Source organism: Filicampus tigris, chromosome 15 (assembly GCF_054856515.1).
Source record: "Filicampus tigris isolate MCC_2025a chromosome 15, RoL_Ftig_1.0, whole genome shotgun sequence".
In the NCBI taxonomy this organism is placed as follows: Eukaryota; Metazoa; Chordata; class Actinopteri; order Syngnathiformes; family Syngnathidae; genus Filicampus; species Filicampus tigris.
This window is the reverse complement of record NC_141231.1, coordinates 16869176-16884354: the sequence shown is the minus strand read 5'-3', so window position 1 is coordinate 16884354 and position 15179 is coordinate 16869176. Positions and strand designations below refer to the sequence as shown.

At 39.7% G+C, this 15179-nt stretch overlaps 1 protein-coding gene across 4 annotated transcripts in view; it reads right to left on the bottom strand.

The window, feature by feature from the left end:
- The window catches only part of cntfr (ciliary neurotrophic factor receptor), a 282361-nt gene that overhangs the window by 191454 nt on the left and 75728 nt on the right, over nt 1-15179 (bottom strand). The gene's annotated exons all lie outside the window — the stretch shown is intronic.

The following is a 15179-nucleotide window of genomic DNA, read 5'->3' as shown; positions in this document are numbered from 1 at the left end:
CTTACAAGTCCCTCACCTTAGTGGTTTAACACGACATTAGTTTCAGAACCAGCACAAAGCTGACTGAATGTAAATCATTAATGCACCACAGATGCATATTAAAGACATTCATAGCAGACAGAAGTCCTTCAGGAGTTGCCATGGAGCCAAAAAAAACAATGAAGCAGCTTTAGCATTAGATTGGTAAATCTATTTTTTCCTGTATTTCATTGCACTACAATGCCATTTTGGAAACACAATTCATTCATGCGCATTATTCCTCCGGAAAAAAAAAAGATAATACAGTTTATGAAGATCTGCACAAATCTGAATGTTAGAATATCCAGCATTAATTAGGTGCCAGGAGTAGCAATTTTTTTTTTTTTTTCTTTTAAACCCACCCGGACACATTCTCTACATGTGCACACTCAGAGGCAGTGGCGAATAAAGCGTAATTGGTCATTGCAACACTGCCAGTAGATACTTTTTAATGAACATTTCACTGACTTTTATAAGCCTCTTCATATACTCAAAAGAATGATTTCATATGGTGTAGGCACTACGTAAAATACTGTATACACTACAATGTAGTGTATACAGTGTTTTACTGGTCAGTCACGTTCTCTGCTATTTAGGATTAGGGAAGATTTGTAAAATCGCCTTGAGCTCATATTCTCAACCTCTTGATCGTCCCAACTTCAGCAAAAGGAATAGAATGAGGAGCAGGGGGATGCAAAGGAAAGGAAATGAACTTTTCATTGGCCATCAAGCTAATTGGCAGATATGACAATTTACAAAGCAAGGGTGTGAGGCAGCAATAAAACCGTAATGCCCGCCACACATTCTATTTAAAGACAATATTTTAACTCAGCCATAGAAAAGCCCTATCCCAGTGACAGCTAGATTGAGATGAACTAATTGAGAGAAATGCTGGACAAGAGCTCTGCTTTTCTTTTCTCCGCTGTGCTTCCACTGGCATCCCTGTAGTGCTTAACTTGCCTGCCCGTCTGCTTGGCAGGCTTGCCGCGTGTCTTGTGTTTTACATTGTATCAAATGGAAAGGTTTAGGAATACACCTGTTTGTGGACACAGCCCAAGGGCTTTTTCCGCACATTGCAGTGGTCGACAAACGAAGCTTTGAGGGGGATTTAGGGTACCGTAAACACTTCATTTGAAATAGACTCAAGGATAAACAGAAGCTTTATGGTGATTTCCTCTCTCTAAAAACCAACAGAACAAGTATGAACTAATGCCACTGGGATCTTCTATTAATGTAATAGAACATGACAGATGGCAGGTCTTTGAGTTGGCAAAGTAAATTGTACTCAGCATGACGTTCTTGTGCCAGTTTCACATCACACCATATTTTATTGGGAACCCAAGATGCACGGCAGGAAGTATTGTGCAAAATGTTTAAATACTCTTAATCATACCTTGAATGGCTAATTCATCCACAAACAACTAGAAATTCACGTGTACATAAAATGGAACGCTGTCACAGATGGTGTAATGCGAGATGTCAGTGTACCTCACCAGACTTCAGCTCACCGGGCATCAAAGGATTACTGCCACGCGGGTTTTCTTTTACTTTGGCTTTTTGGTGACACTTGGAGCACACTTACACTGAAAAATTCAGCATGATATCTGAAGTCTGGTTCATTTGACTATTATTTTTGCTGATGAGTGCTCTCGCAATGTACCTACCATTAGCCCCAGCACCTGGAAGAGATGAACCTGGTCATGACAAAATTGTACAAGCACCCAACCAGGACATGAAGTGTGGAATCGGTGTGTCACTTATTAAAAACAGCAGTCAATTTGTATCATGAAAAATCAGAGCTGGACGGACACCCGTTTTGCTGACGGTTGACGAATGATGGGAAAAATATTCAAATGGATGGACTAAGCATATTCAGAAGCCCGTGTATTTACTCTGCCTTTTGTCTGTAGTCCGTCTTTAGTCTATTTTTCGCGGCACAGTTTCGATTTCCGCGGCGAGGAACAATAGTGAGTTGTTGTTGCTTGGGGGACAGATTTGAGTGAGGGACCAGGCTGTGAACAGGCTTCCACGGCGCAGAAGGTCACTGTGAGTCGGTCAGAATTTCTGACGGAAGCTCGTTTTCAAATCAGAGGCGGACCGGGCTAAATTACTATTTTTTTCCCCTACTGAAAAAAAAAGCGAATGATGGATGACGGAAGGGTACCCACGCTGCAGATGGATGATGAATAACAGACGCTCATTTTTTTGTAAAATGCCCAGATCTGTGAAAAATAACACAAATGACTTGAAATAATGCCCATAGTCCATAATCCACAAACAGATCATCTAATTGAGACAATTGTAACGTGCTACTTTTAACAGTGAAAGCAGAATACGGATAAAGATAATGAGTCAATGTAAGACAAAATGTTGCTATATGATGCTATAGATAGATCATATTTGGACCTTAACATTTGATGGACTGGAACTCAATGTAATTGAATTCCCCTTTCACCGAGTGTTGCTTGAGTCATGTTATCTATGCCATAAATGCCCTTTCAATTTTCAGCAACAGCTAATCAGAACCTGCAGTAATTAGCTATTAAGTGCTCACTTCATAGCTACAAAATGATTGCTATGGTTGAACGAGTGCGTCGCACACCATGAATAACAAGCATGATCAATATGTCTCCATAGACGAGTGTCTACACCTTCACTTATTTATGTCTGTGAAGCACATGCCTGGAATCTGTTTTGGACTGCTGGCACATAATTCCCATGGACCCCATGGCTCTGACCACGCTTTGGCACATTATTATAGAGCGCAAGCTCCTCCATCTGTATAGATAAAGGGGATGCCTCAGTCTGGATAGTCTGTGAGCTTCAGTTCACCCCAGGGAGGAGCAGGTTTTCATTCAGATGCAATCCGCACTCTCACCAAGACACATGTACCCTCACCTCCATACACCCTTTGTATATTTGTGCAGTGTTGGCAGACAAAGATGAGAGCTCTCTACTATTGGGATGTGACCCAGGAGACAAAATGTATGTGTGTGCTCCGGGAGTGTTGGAATGCGGCAGGGTTGTGTTTGAGAAATGTAATGTAATGCATTTTCGTCTTACAGTAACACTTAGAAGAGTAATGCATATTTGATTCGGTAACTGCTTTTTTACCCAGTGGATATATAAAAACACATACAGGCACACCATTATAATAGAAAATGTATGGCAGTCAAAGCCTTCGTCCTTGGCAAGGTAATAGCGTTATCATTCATATCTACTTATATTCCTTAATGTTTTCTTTGATTTAAAAAAAATATATATATTATTCATTTTATGTTGCCCCAACGCCAAGGTTTCATGGACAAGTAACTGTCCAATGCTCCAGTCTTGAGAGCCACAAAGCCACACATCCAGGTTTACCGATTTTTATTGTATGATGATCAGGGGCGGAGCCAGAACATGGCTAATGGGTGGGCCCGGAAAAATCAAGGCGGGCCTGAATATTTCTCTCGCTGAGCACAATCCTCCTGTCCTAACATCTCGTATATTCAAATAAAATGGCAATCTGGATAATATGAAGTACAGATCTTCCTTAGACAACCACAGTTATACCAGTTATTCTTAATACTCAATAAAATAAAAAAACACAACGAGACACAAATTCTAAAATAATTTAAAAATAATTTCCAAAAAATGTAAAAGTATATATTTTTTCATGAATCTCACATGGTGGGCTCTCTGTCAATCTGGGTGGGCCCAGGCCCGCCCTTGGCTCCTCCCCTTATGATGATATGCACATCATGTGTAGTAAGCGGAATTAAAGTGTGAAGTCAACCCCCCAAAATTCTTTGCAATAATATGTTCTACTGCATGAGCCTTTACTAGTCCAAACACGACATTCGGATTAATATTGCGTTTGTGGAATATGAGTTAAGCAGCAAACTCCACAAGTTTTTGTCCATCTCAGGGGGCGGCCATTTTGCCACTTCTGTCGACTGAAAATGACATCACAGTTACTCAGGGCTTAGGTAACGACCAATCACAGCTCACCTGTTTTCTGAAGCTGAGCCATGATTGGACGTTACCTGAGCACAGAGCAAATGTGATGTCATTTTCAGTCGACAGACATCGACAGACCCTCTTTTACCCGAACATTTGAAAAAAATAAAAAATACATATAAATAGTTCCTGGGATTGAATCAATGGCAGTGAATGAGTTGATCAGAATGCTGTGTTTCGACTACTGGGCCTGCATAGAACATGTTCTTGTGAAGAAAAATTTTGGGTTGACTTTCACTTTAACCAAATCTTCTGGGTAGCTGTCAGTTCTGTGTTTTTGATTTTTCAATTATATTGAATTATTTTTTGCACAATGTATTCTTTCATTGCTCTTTCATGTTCCTGTCTTGTTTTGCTCATTCGGTTATTCTTCCCACCTGTCCTCATCAGGCCTGTCTCTTGTGTTAACCAATCAGCTGCCACTCGGGTCTTGTCCAGGTGTACCTCGTTGTCTCTGTTTGCATTTAGTTCCCTGTTTTCTGTCAGTCTGAGGTCGGTTCATTGTTGTTATCACAAGTAATCTACCTTGTCACGCCATGATTCTTGCAGTGTGTCATCCTGTTTTGCTTCCCTGCACTTGGGTCCACCTTTTTGCCTCCAACACCACAAGATGCCTCAGTTAGTGACAACAGCAAGGTTAGAGAAATGAATAGTGATAAGATGAAGAAGACAGATTAAGAGTTTTGAGTAGCATTGAACAGAGCATTGTGAATAGAAAATCTCTTCTGCAAAATGTCATTTCCAATTTGACCGAGCAACACTATATTTAAAAACTTCAAATATTTATTTTCAAAGCTTTTTTTCATTTTTGCTAGTCAAAGCCCTGTTCATTTTGCACACAAGGCAAACCAACCACTCAAAAGAATTCATTAGAAGTAAAAAAAATAAATAAAAAAAATCACTTAAAAAGTATATTTCTCTCCAATTCTTTCGTTCTGGTCGTTTCGTTCTTCAAAGCTCATAGAAAATAATGAGCACATAGAAGTGTGTACTTGACACCTGATGAAACACAATAGAAGTAAAGATCTTCAAAGACTTTACAAGTTTAAAGATTTGCAACATGAGTCGCTTTACTGATGTCTTCTACTACATGCCGGTCTCTATATCATCATTTATTTGTTATCGTATGCGGGCAAGTTATGGTTTTTAGCCTAATAGAGTAGTATATAGTTCACACGTTAACATCCAAATGTTCTGCACACCCTTGACACCCATATGCATCTGACCACCACTTCTTACTTTATTAACTGTCCACCATTGTAACATTTCAAATGATCATCCAAGTATAAAATAACTATTAACTCATTAAAATGCCAGCCATTCGCAGTGCAACTAAGCACCTGAGTGCTCGTCATTTTCGAGGATTTTGACCCATCTTTGAAGACCCACAGAATGTTGTGTTTTATGGCTATATAGACATGGGACCTACCAAAAGAATGATAAGACTTAATTTCTAGCATTTGTCATTCTTTAGTAATCTGCATGGGCAAGTTTCCCTAAAAATCATGTTTCTAGAAAAAAAACCCTGAGAAATTGAGTTATTTCAAGTAAAACTTAAACTATGACACCAATATTTTTTGCTTTTATGATACCTCAGATATATATACAGCACTTTTCTCTTTAAAAAAAATCTAAAAAAAAAAAAAAAAAAAAATTTTGATGGCAAAAATAAAACAATGCATGTTCAAGTATCTACAATTTGCAAAAAAATGTCTGAACATTGTGCTATATACAAGCATATTTTTTTGGGGGGTATGGGCGGTTGGAAGCCCACGAGAGGAAACAGACACCATATTGTTCAACACCCCGATACATGGTGAGAGTTGTTTTTGCACAAACAAAGTGATAAAAGTTACTGCCAAAAAGTCCTTACCTCTGGTTTGGCCCAGTCGAACCAAAGGGGGAAATACTCCTCAAAGCATGATGTAATCCCTTGGATCGACAGTGCTGCCACAATGACGATACGTAAAAACAAGTACAGGAGTGGTCCAAATTTTGGTCATTAAAGTTTGTAAAACACGTCAGGAAAAAAAGAAAACTTATTTCCAATATGTGACCATCAAAATGATCCCTAAAAACAGGATGCAATGTTTCTCTGCACTAAAATAAAGCCGTTCCCAATTGTTTTCATTCTCAATACATTATTACTAATGAGAGTTTTTGTACAGGGAACACAACCTCAGTGATATAGTGATTTTGTATATGTAGAAGGAAAAATTAGTTGACAATTCACACAAAGGCGAACATCATCTATGATTGCCCTTTCTACTCTAATGTGCTTCGCCAATTATTCATAAAGTTGCTTAAGTACTTCTCATTCACTTTTGCTGCCAAGCAATCAATGTAAGAACTCTGGCGAGTCACTGGACATTCATCTCTCTGCCAGTTCTTTGGTGAGCCATTTCCCTGTGATCCAATGTTACCTCTCAATCCCTTAATTAGAAGACTCTCCGTGTGGTCTTGATACCACTTTCCCCCTTAAATCGCTGAGGGTCAGAGAAGTATTGACGACTCACAAATCCTTCCCAAATCCTTAAGGTGAGCGTACTGCCAATGTCGCAATTCAAGAGATATGATAATTTCACATTAACATTGACCCAAGGACCTACCCAAGCAACTCTGGATTTTAATTAGCATTTGTTTGGATAGTTTTGTTTGGATTTACTTAAGCCACGCATGCATACTAAAAGGAATTTGCTGTATACAAAAATAAGTTATCTGCATATGTAGCATGACCTAAATGTCAATCATATCTTTATCGTACTTGCCTAGGAAAAAGCTTTAACACTAAACCATGACAAAGACCGACTGCGAACTCATTTGACACGGACATGTAGTTGAATTAAATATTACGGTAATGAGAGTCTCGAACTTGGGTTTTCATATGGACAGTGATCTTAAATTGGGCCAGCAAATCAGCGCTGTTGTTCGGTCAAGCTTCTTTCATCTTAGACAGCTGGCTAAGGTAAAGCCCCTGTAGTATTTTGTGGTTTAATTTATTGCTGTCACTTGTTATGTTATTGCTATTTTGTTGTTTTCATGTAAAGTGCTTTGGTACAGCTGTAGCTGTTATGAAATGTGCTATATAAATAAAGTTGATTGTATTGTACATATTAGCTACCGGTAATAGTAATGCTCTGTTAACATACTGTCACAATGCAGTATTTATGCTTTGTACTGCTGTTAAGTAACACTTTATGACCTCCACAGAAACACCAGTTTTCCTATTTTAATAATTATTATCATTCACCGTATTGTCTTTGTACTATGTATACAAATTCAGGATTTATTCTCTGGACAGCAATTTCCAAGAGATAATATTACGTTATGAGCTAATCCACTCTAAGTGCCAGTAGCACTGTCAAGGTAATCCCTATTTTTGGCAGCTTCAATCATAAAGCTGCCGGCCATATGTCGGGATGATGGCACTGCCCAAGCGCTTCCTCCAAGGTGCTTCACTCAGCCCAATTACCTCGAAGCTAATTCAGTTTTGTTCCCTTCATTTGCTGTAAGTTACACAGTGTAAATTAAAAGTTAGTGCCGTTTAAAGGCCTAGATAGACCAATCCGACGTTGGCCAACCAGGACCGACACTTAACCCCTGTGTCGCGCTGGAAAAATACACTGCAACGACAGACAGCGGCGTAACTTCTGCATGAGATGTAATACCCCTCCGTACCATCGGTGGCGGTAGTCACTATTCCTCATGGTTGGAAAACGCCAACCGGAAAGCTATTGGCCAGGGTCAGATTATAAAAACGTAAACAATGCATTCAGCTATATTTTCCGCTCACGATGAACTCCCACGCGAAGCAAACCCTTACGCTCTTGACACAGTACCATGAAATACTTAGATTGTCAACCCTCACCTTCGTAGTTGTAAGAGGATTAAGGCAGCAAAGGCCTGCTCACTGTTTATCCACCTTTGTCAGTTCTTGTTATTGCCCCGTGCGCTGATTAGCTAGCTAACAGCCAATCAGAGAGTCCAAATGTCACGACGCCGATTCAAACCCCCACCAGACGGACCCTGATGGGGTCCAATGTTACAACTTTGTTCGCTACATCAATCAGACGGTGCAATCCAACACTTACCGATGTCGGATTGGTGTACTCTTCATGGACACAAAAAATATTGATCCGATTTGTGTGGTCATGCGTCACACTTTCGATCGATTTATATTTTTGAATAAAAAATGTTGAACCAGAGCCCCTGTGATGTTTGAGTCCATTTGCTGCACTCCATTTTATTAGTTATTTAAAGCATTAATGTTCTTTTTGTCTGCCGGTGGCCCACTAATGCCAACTCTACCGTGGCACTCGGTTATCTGCAGCCACACTTCGTTACTTTGTTCGTGGTAGAATAGTGGCTGAAGCTACAAAGGGAGATGTTACAAAGCATCCTTGGCCTCATTTTTTTTTTCCCTCCCCAACTGTCAGAGTTTGCTTTCAACCAGTGCTAGCAGCTAACACTAAGAGACCACAGTATAGTGTGCTGGGAGCTCGGGACGTGAATGTCGTTTTGAAGTCGAATAACAAAGAAGCTTGCTGACACTGAACTGACAGAAGTGTTGAGTCTGTCAGGTTAATGTGTATAAATGCAGTATTATACTACTACTACACTTGTACTACGCTACTACTTCTGCTTTCATTTAATGGAAAAAAAAAATGTCAATACAGTTGACCGTGTTTATGAAAATTGTCTATTTTTACACAATGTCCCATCTTTCTCGGAACTGAGGATTGTACAACAATGCTTAACTATATTTATCATTTCATGCATGGCCGTGAATGGGAAAGTGAAGAGAGCAGTGTCTGTCGGCAAAATGCATGCGAGCTTCCCGTTGCAGCAGGTTGCTTGATGTGTCATTTTTTCACCCTGGTCCAGTCCTGTCACGATTGGCCGTGTCGTTCTAATCGGTTAACTACAGTAAGTGAAAAATATTCTTCCGTTGACATGATCTCACTATAGATTGTGTGACGTGTCCAATAGTTTCGAACCTATAAACATCTTGAATTAGCAGAATTATGCCTGGCCTATCCTGAATGAGCTGCACATAATTATGTGACTGTGTTCGAGACCATTGAGGGAAGCAGATTATATCACGCGCACTGTTAGAATGTTGAGGACTGTTGCAAAATTAACTGTCAAACAAGAGGCTAAGCCTTTCCTGTAGCACAATCACCTTTGAGTACATGCATACAAAACTGCCTGAGCAAACGTAATTAATTTACAAGCTATGACATCAACTATCTAGAGGCATCTGAAGAGATACATAGAGTGGACACAGAGGAAATCATGATATTATTCAAAGTGACATGTCGCTTGTGGTAATGCAGTTGCACTTCTTAGTCTGCTAGAGTATTTTAACATGCACAGCCATATTCACTCACAACTCAGTCGGCCACACAGCTATTCAACATCCCCCTTGTGACATGTCCATGAATATTTACAGCTCTCACTTCAAGTTTGGTTAAAAAAAAAAAAAAAAAAAGAAGAGAAAGGAAAAAAATATATATATTTATTCAGTGCTCCGTCCTGGCAGCTTTGTTAGGCTGTGCCATGTTGAGTGGTCACACAAATCGAAGCATCCTTTTGGGGTTTTATACTGTAACTGAAAACACACAATAAGACATTAAGTTCTGGAAAAGGTTTTCAAAATAAAGTTGGTGAATATTCACATTCATCCAGGTCATTGTATTCTTAAGGCTTTGAATTGGTCGTAACCTGACTGTTTGGGTTGTTTTAGAACAGGGGTAGAGAAGTCTGGTTACTCGAGAGCCATATCCTGCCTGTTTTCGATCTCTCCTTACTCCACCTGATTCAAATGATCAGGATGGTTTCAGGCTTCGACAGAGCTTGCTGATGAGCTGATCGTTTGAATCAGGTGTGTTGGAGGAGGAAGACATCTTAAACAGGCAGGATATGACTCTCGAGGAACCGGAGATCCCGAACCCTTTCTTAGAAGATGTTTCATCACTCGTCTGAGCATTATTGGTGGTTCCCCTTCCAAAACTAGGAATTCAGTCACAGTTCTTTGCGGAAATTCCAATGATGTCATTGCCAAAATGGCTGACGTGATGTGGATACATTCAAACAATATTTTGGAACAGTTTATATTTAAATAAGTATTTTAGTATTTCAACGAGATTCAAATATTTGTTTGAAATACTGTATATCTTTGTGACAGCAATCCTGAAGCTTTTCTGGCAAATCACATCTACATATCTCCAACTATATTCTATAATTTCATTTTCATGTAATTCTTATCAATTTTTTTCATGTCTCTTGTGAGTGGATCAGCGCCCTCGTGATGTTTCTTACTTTATATTAAATTAATACCTGAACAATTGCTTTGTGAAGCTAGAATGTGTGACAGCTCTCATCCTGCCATGAAAGCATTAGGTACTCATAGGTTATGAATAATCTGCACATACATGTTTCATAGGCAACAATGTGTAAGTACAAGTGACATCAATATTGTGCTAGTTAAATTGAAGAAGCTATATGAATGTTAGACCCGGATTTGGCCCTTGTATAGCACATAAGTATGATAAAGAAAATCTTAATTGGCTGCAATTTGACCTACTATTTAGTTAATCTGAATGGGGAGCACGCTATGTCAAGGCTCTCTGTCACACCAATTTTAATCGACTTATCACCCAATTTTTTTTCAGTCTATGAAGGGTGTATTGAAATGTCCCTCCCTTGTCTCACTGCCATTCTGTTCATGATAATGTGATATTTCCAACACAAAGCCTGACACCCAGACATTTAGAGAAAGCCAAGAAGACTTGCAAGCAACATGGGATTTAAGACGCCGCATGGCATTCTGTGAGTCACTTGGCAATCTCCTCACTTCTCCATTTGTATTTTCAAAGTTCAGCTTTTCAACAGGAAACATGTCATTTGCTTTAGTCCTCTTTTCCACAATTTAGTTGTACTTTATGTTGGAGTTGGCTTACTGCTGGCGTCGGGGGGAATCCTCACACCCCTTTACATTATGCAAACCGTTAATATTGCATCATCAAAGAGACTAAACCATTTTCAACACATCAGATTGGTAAAAAAAAATGCAAAAATGACATCCACATGTGCGAACTGACCATTTGTATAGATTTGTGAAAAAAAAAAAAAAGTGTTATATAGGAGGTTTCTGTCTGAAGCCAACATTATGTAAAAATAACTTGTCTGTCTTTGACTCTCAACACGGAATTGTTTGTGCATGTATTGGACTATTTAGCCACCTAACTAATATACAATTCAAATGTTAAGCAGTCACTCAATAAAGCCCAGCTGGACAGGGTATCACCGACTTTGTTTTTGTTACATTGTTGTATGGCACCTTGAACGCCGGACGGACGACGACATGTTAGCTTAGCGCTAGCTAGATGGTATGACACAATACAGATGGATTTACGCAACCAAAACAAGAAAAACACCATGGATTCCAACGGTACCACAAGGGATCCTGGAAGTTGAAGTAAGCTATTTAAAACTAAAAAAGAAAACGTTTCCGTACGATGACTGAGGCTTTTAAAGCACTTTGGACACAGTCCATGTATAATTTTGATCAAACTTGATTTGTCATTTGTCGGACTGTGAAGCATTTTTGGTGAAATGTACAATATAAGTAACCTATTTGAGTTCATTCAGTATTCGCACGTGAACAGAAAAACACATTTTGAGTGTGGTTGGGTGAGTCGGTACTGTATAGTTATACAGATGATGATATTGGCCTGCACAGCAAATGAAAATCTGTGACGAACCTGCAAAATTGCAAAGTAAATCCACAATAGATGAAGTTATGGTCACAATCTCAAATCCCGTGATAGACTGAAGCCGTAATGACCAAACCGCAAAGAATTGAGGGAACACTGTAGGCCATTAGTGGAGAGCCAACACTATCCAGATAAATATCAAGCAAGTACAAGATAGCTTAGCATGGCTTCGCTGCCGAAGCTTTGCCATTTTACACACAGACATAAATGTGCTGTTTGTGTATGATTTGGTCTTCGGTAAATGATGGTTATTATTTTTTTTTTAAATGCACATTTTCCGCACTTCTCATGCTTTTCATTTTTTCATCCTAATTGTGAGTTTTTAATAACGTTAAGAGACGCAGGGTAACACCACTGTAGGAGGTCTGACAAGCTTTTAATTCCTTGGTGTGTTTTATTATTTGGGTTAGTTTCATCTTTTTACAGACTGGCCCACGAAACCAAATCCTGTCGTTGGTTCTGGTGGAAAGCGGGACTCTTTTCAGCCTGAGACCATGCCACACACGGGGCAAAAAGAAGGTTGCTTTATGGGTGCAACCACACAGCAAATTATAGCACATAGGGTACCCACATGCATTTGTCAAGTAAGTTACTTTCATTAAGTGGCCATTCCGTTCAAAACAAGTTAAAATGAAGTCATGGGAGTTTCAAGGTTAAATTAAGTTCACCTGTAAAAATATAAGTTCTTACCGTATATTTTAGTGATTATAAACCTTTAATATATTTACACCAGGCATGACTTAGGGCTACTAAATACTTACAAGTGATGTTTAACTTCAGATGAGCGCAATAACACACCCTCCAAAAATGTCGCCTCATTGTTGTCAAGGAAGGACATTCAAGGTCTCCTTACACATTTAAAAAAAAATCAAAGCATGTCCTTCCTTTTTAAAAAACACATTCTTAAAAATAAGGCTTGAGAAGCAACAACTATGATAATTAGTTTGTTTGCTTCAGTGTGGGATTTCAAACACTTAATCTTGCCCTTACACTCCACTTGTGAGTTTGTTGAAGGACAAAATCAAGACGCCTAAGAACGACAAAGAACTCAACTTGCTTGCTTGGTTATGAAATACTGAGAAATGTGTCTGTCAATGTCTCGTTGTGTACGCGTCTACGGTACAAGTCAAGTTGAAGCGTTAATCTGCATGGTCTTTATCTTCCTTTAGAACAAAAGTTTGATTCAGCCTTGAAGCCTTTGTTGTGGTGTCTTTGTGTCAGATGGGTGCATACGACAGCAGGCATTTACATGCTGTCAATCTTGTCTATTATTTCGAGTGTCTGCATTACTGCTTTAATTACAGCCAGTGACAAAAGCATTTCAAATCATTGACATCAATAACACGGACATGCTCCTCATCCAGCATAGATACTCCCGTTCAAAACTACTGACATTTTTTTTTTTCCAATGGGTACACTGCAAACATTTGGGTTTGACATCAAAAGATGAACAGGAGATCAACCGTTAAGGGTTTTATCTCCAGGTATTTCCTTTTGCATCTGATAAACAATTTAGAAGATTTTTTGTGACAAAACACCAAGATTTAGCTGGGTAAAAATAGTGGAATGGACACGCTTAATTTGGAACCATGTCCTATACTGCTGTTCCAATACTAGCTGCTGTTCCTCATTGCACATTCACTCTAACAAATTGTGTGCGCGTAGTTGGTGGGCGTGTTGCATGTGATTAGTTAAAGTTAAGAATGTGTTCCTTTACTAAGATCCCAAAATGCTGCCACCAAAGTGCATTTTTAATCATTCCAACAGACTGCATGTGGTGTTGTAAAAAGGTGTGAATGTGGTGAAGACCGCTGCATTTAAAAGAGGGTTTTTGTGCTTTAGGTTGGGCTGATGGTTTTCATCATGAAACATTTTGGAGTGCTCTATGGAATGAGAAGTGTTAATGGAAGGAGTTGGCAAAGATCGGCCACATCCCTCGATCTAACCCCACCAAACGGCAAGGAACAATTTAAAAACCAGCAGAAACTATCAAAGGGGAACACAGATGGTAGGGTTCGCCCTTCCAGGATGACCAGGCTCCAATGGATGCCGAATGGGCAACATACCTGTAAAGTGCTGTCCAGTGTTAGTTTAAACGGCAGAAGAGCCTATGCCTTCAGGAAGAGTGCTTCTTCCTCATGACCTCACCCGTTTGGTGGCAAAAGCAACAGCCTCAGATTCAAGGCTAGGCCTCTCTCCAAGCCGGAGACGAGCAGGGAGGAGGGAAGAAGAGGCAGTAAAACAGGCCAAAATCCAGAGGTCAGGGGGGTGAGGCAGAGCAAGAGGCCATTTACATGTGTGATTTAGCTAAATTATGAGAGTGTAAAATTGAAGTCTTGAGCCCAGATTTACACATTTCTACAGAGGTAGCCGCTCTAATTTCACTTTCACAGCCAAGCTGTTAGGGTAAAGGGTGGCAGCCGGGAGTTGGGTACCCCTAAGAAGTCCAATCACTCAGCCACTGGTACCTGCACAAACTGAACTGAACGACATCCGTGTAAATCCTCTTGGACTGTGTTAGGTCTGTCAGCTTTGATATCCCTAACAAGAACAGGCACTGGCACTACTTCAAAATAGAAATAGGTGAAATAGGTGCAGTTGACACACATACATTCCTGCTTTTAGAAAGGGTACACTCATGCGTTAACCACAAGTCAGGGCAGAAATACTACAGTCAATAAAATCACTGACTGGGAGTGAGAGATGATAGAAGACAGGAATGGAGAGAGTGCAGGTGAGAGACCCAGGAGGCTGCAGATGCGATGCAAAAGTGAGTGCTGGAGAAAGCGACGGGAATGTACAAGCAATAAAGTAAAAAAAGCTTCACAGAAAAAAACATTCAAACTACCAGCACTTTGCAGTGATATGTGTATCTAAAGTATCAAACAGCCAGTAATTGTAAGTCCATCTGTCCAAAAGTTGCTTTCTCCTAGGTGATGTTTTTCTGTAAGCCCTTCCCCACACTTTATGTATTTGCTGTTGATATTATTCTTTTGCATAAATATCACACCGGTTGGATTTCAAGGTCACTCTGCAGCCCTAAAGTTATTGGTTGTATTTATACCTTTCTAAAATTCCATGGACGTTGCTATCTCATATATACCTCAAAAAAATCTTTTTGATAACAAAAAGGCTACTAGAACATCTATCCATCCATTTTCTGAACCGCTGATCCTGACTAGGGGCACAAGCGTGTCGGAGCCTATCTCAGCTATCTTCGGGCGAGAGGCAGGGGACAACCTGAACTGGTCGCAAGTCGATCACAGGCCTGAGAGAACATCTGAACTTTATATGACGTTAATCAGAGGCACTTCAAATGGTGGCAGGTGTGTTCGTACTCCCTGCTTTTAACACGAGTTTGAATGTGAATGGTTAATTCTT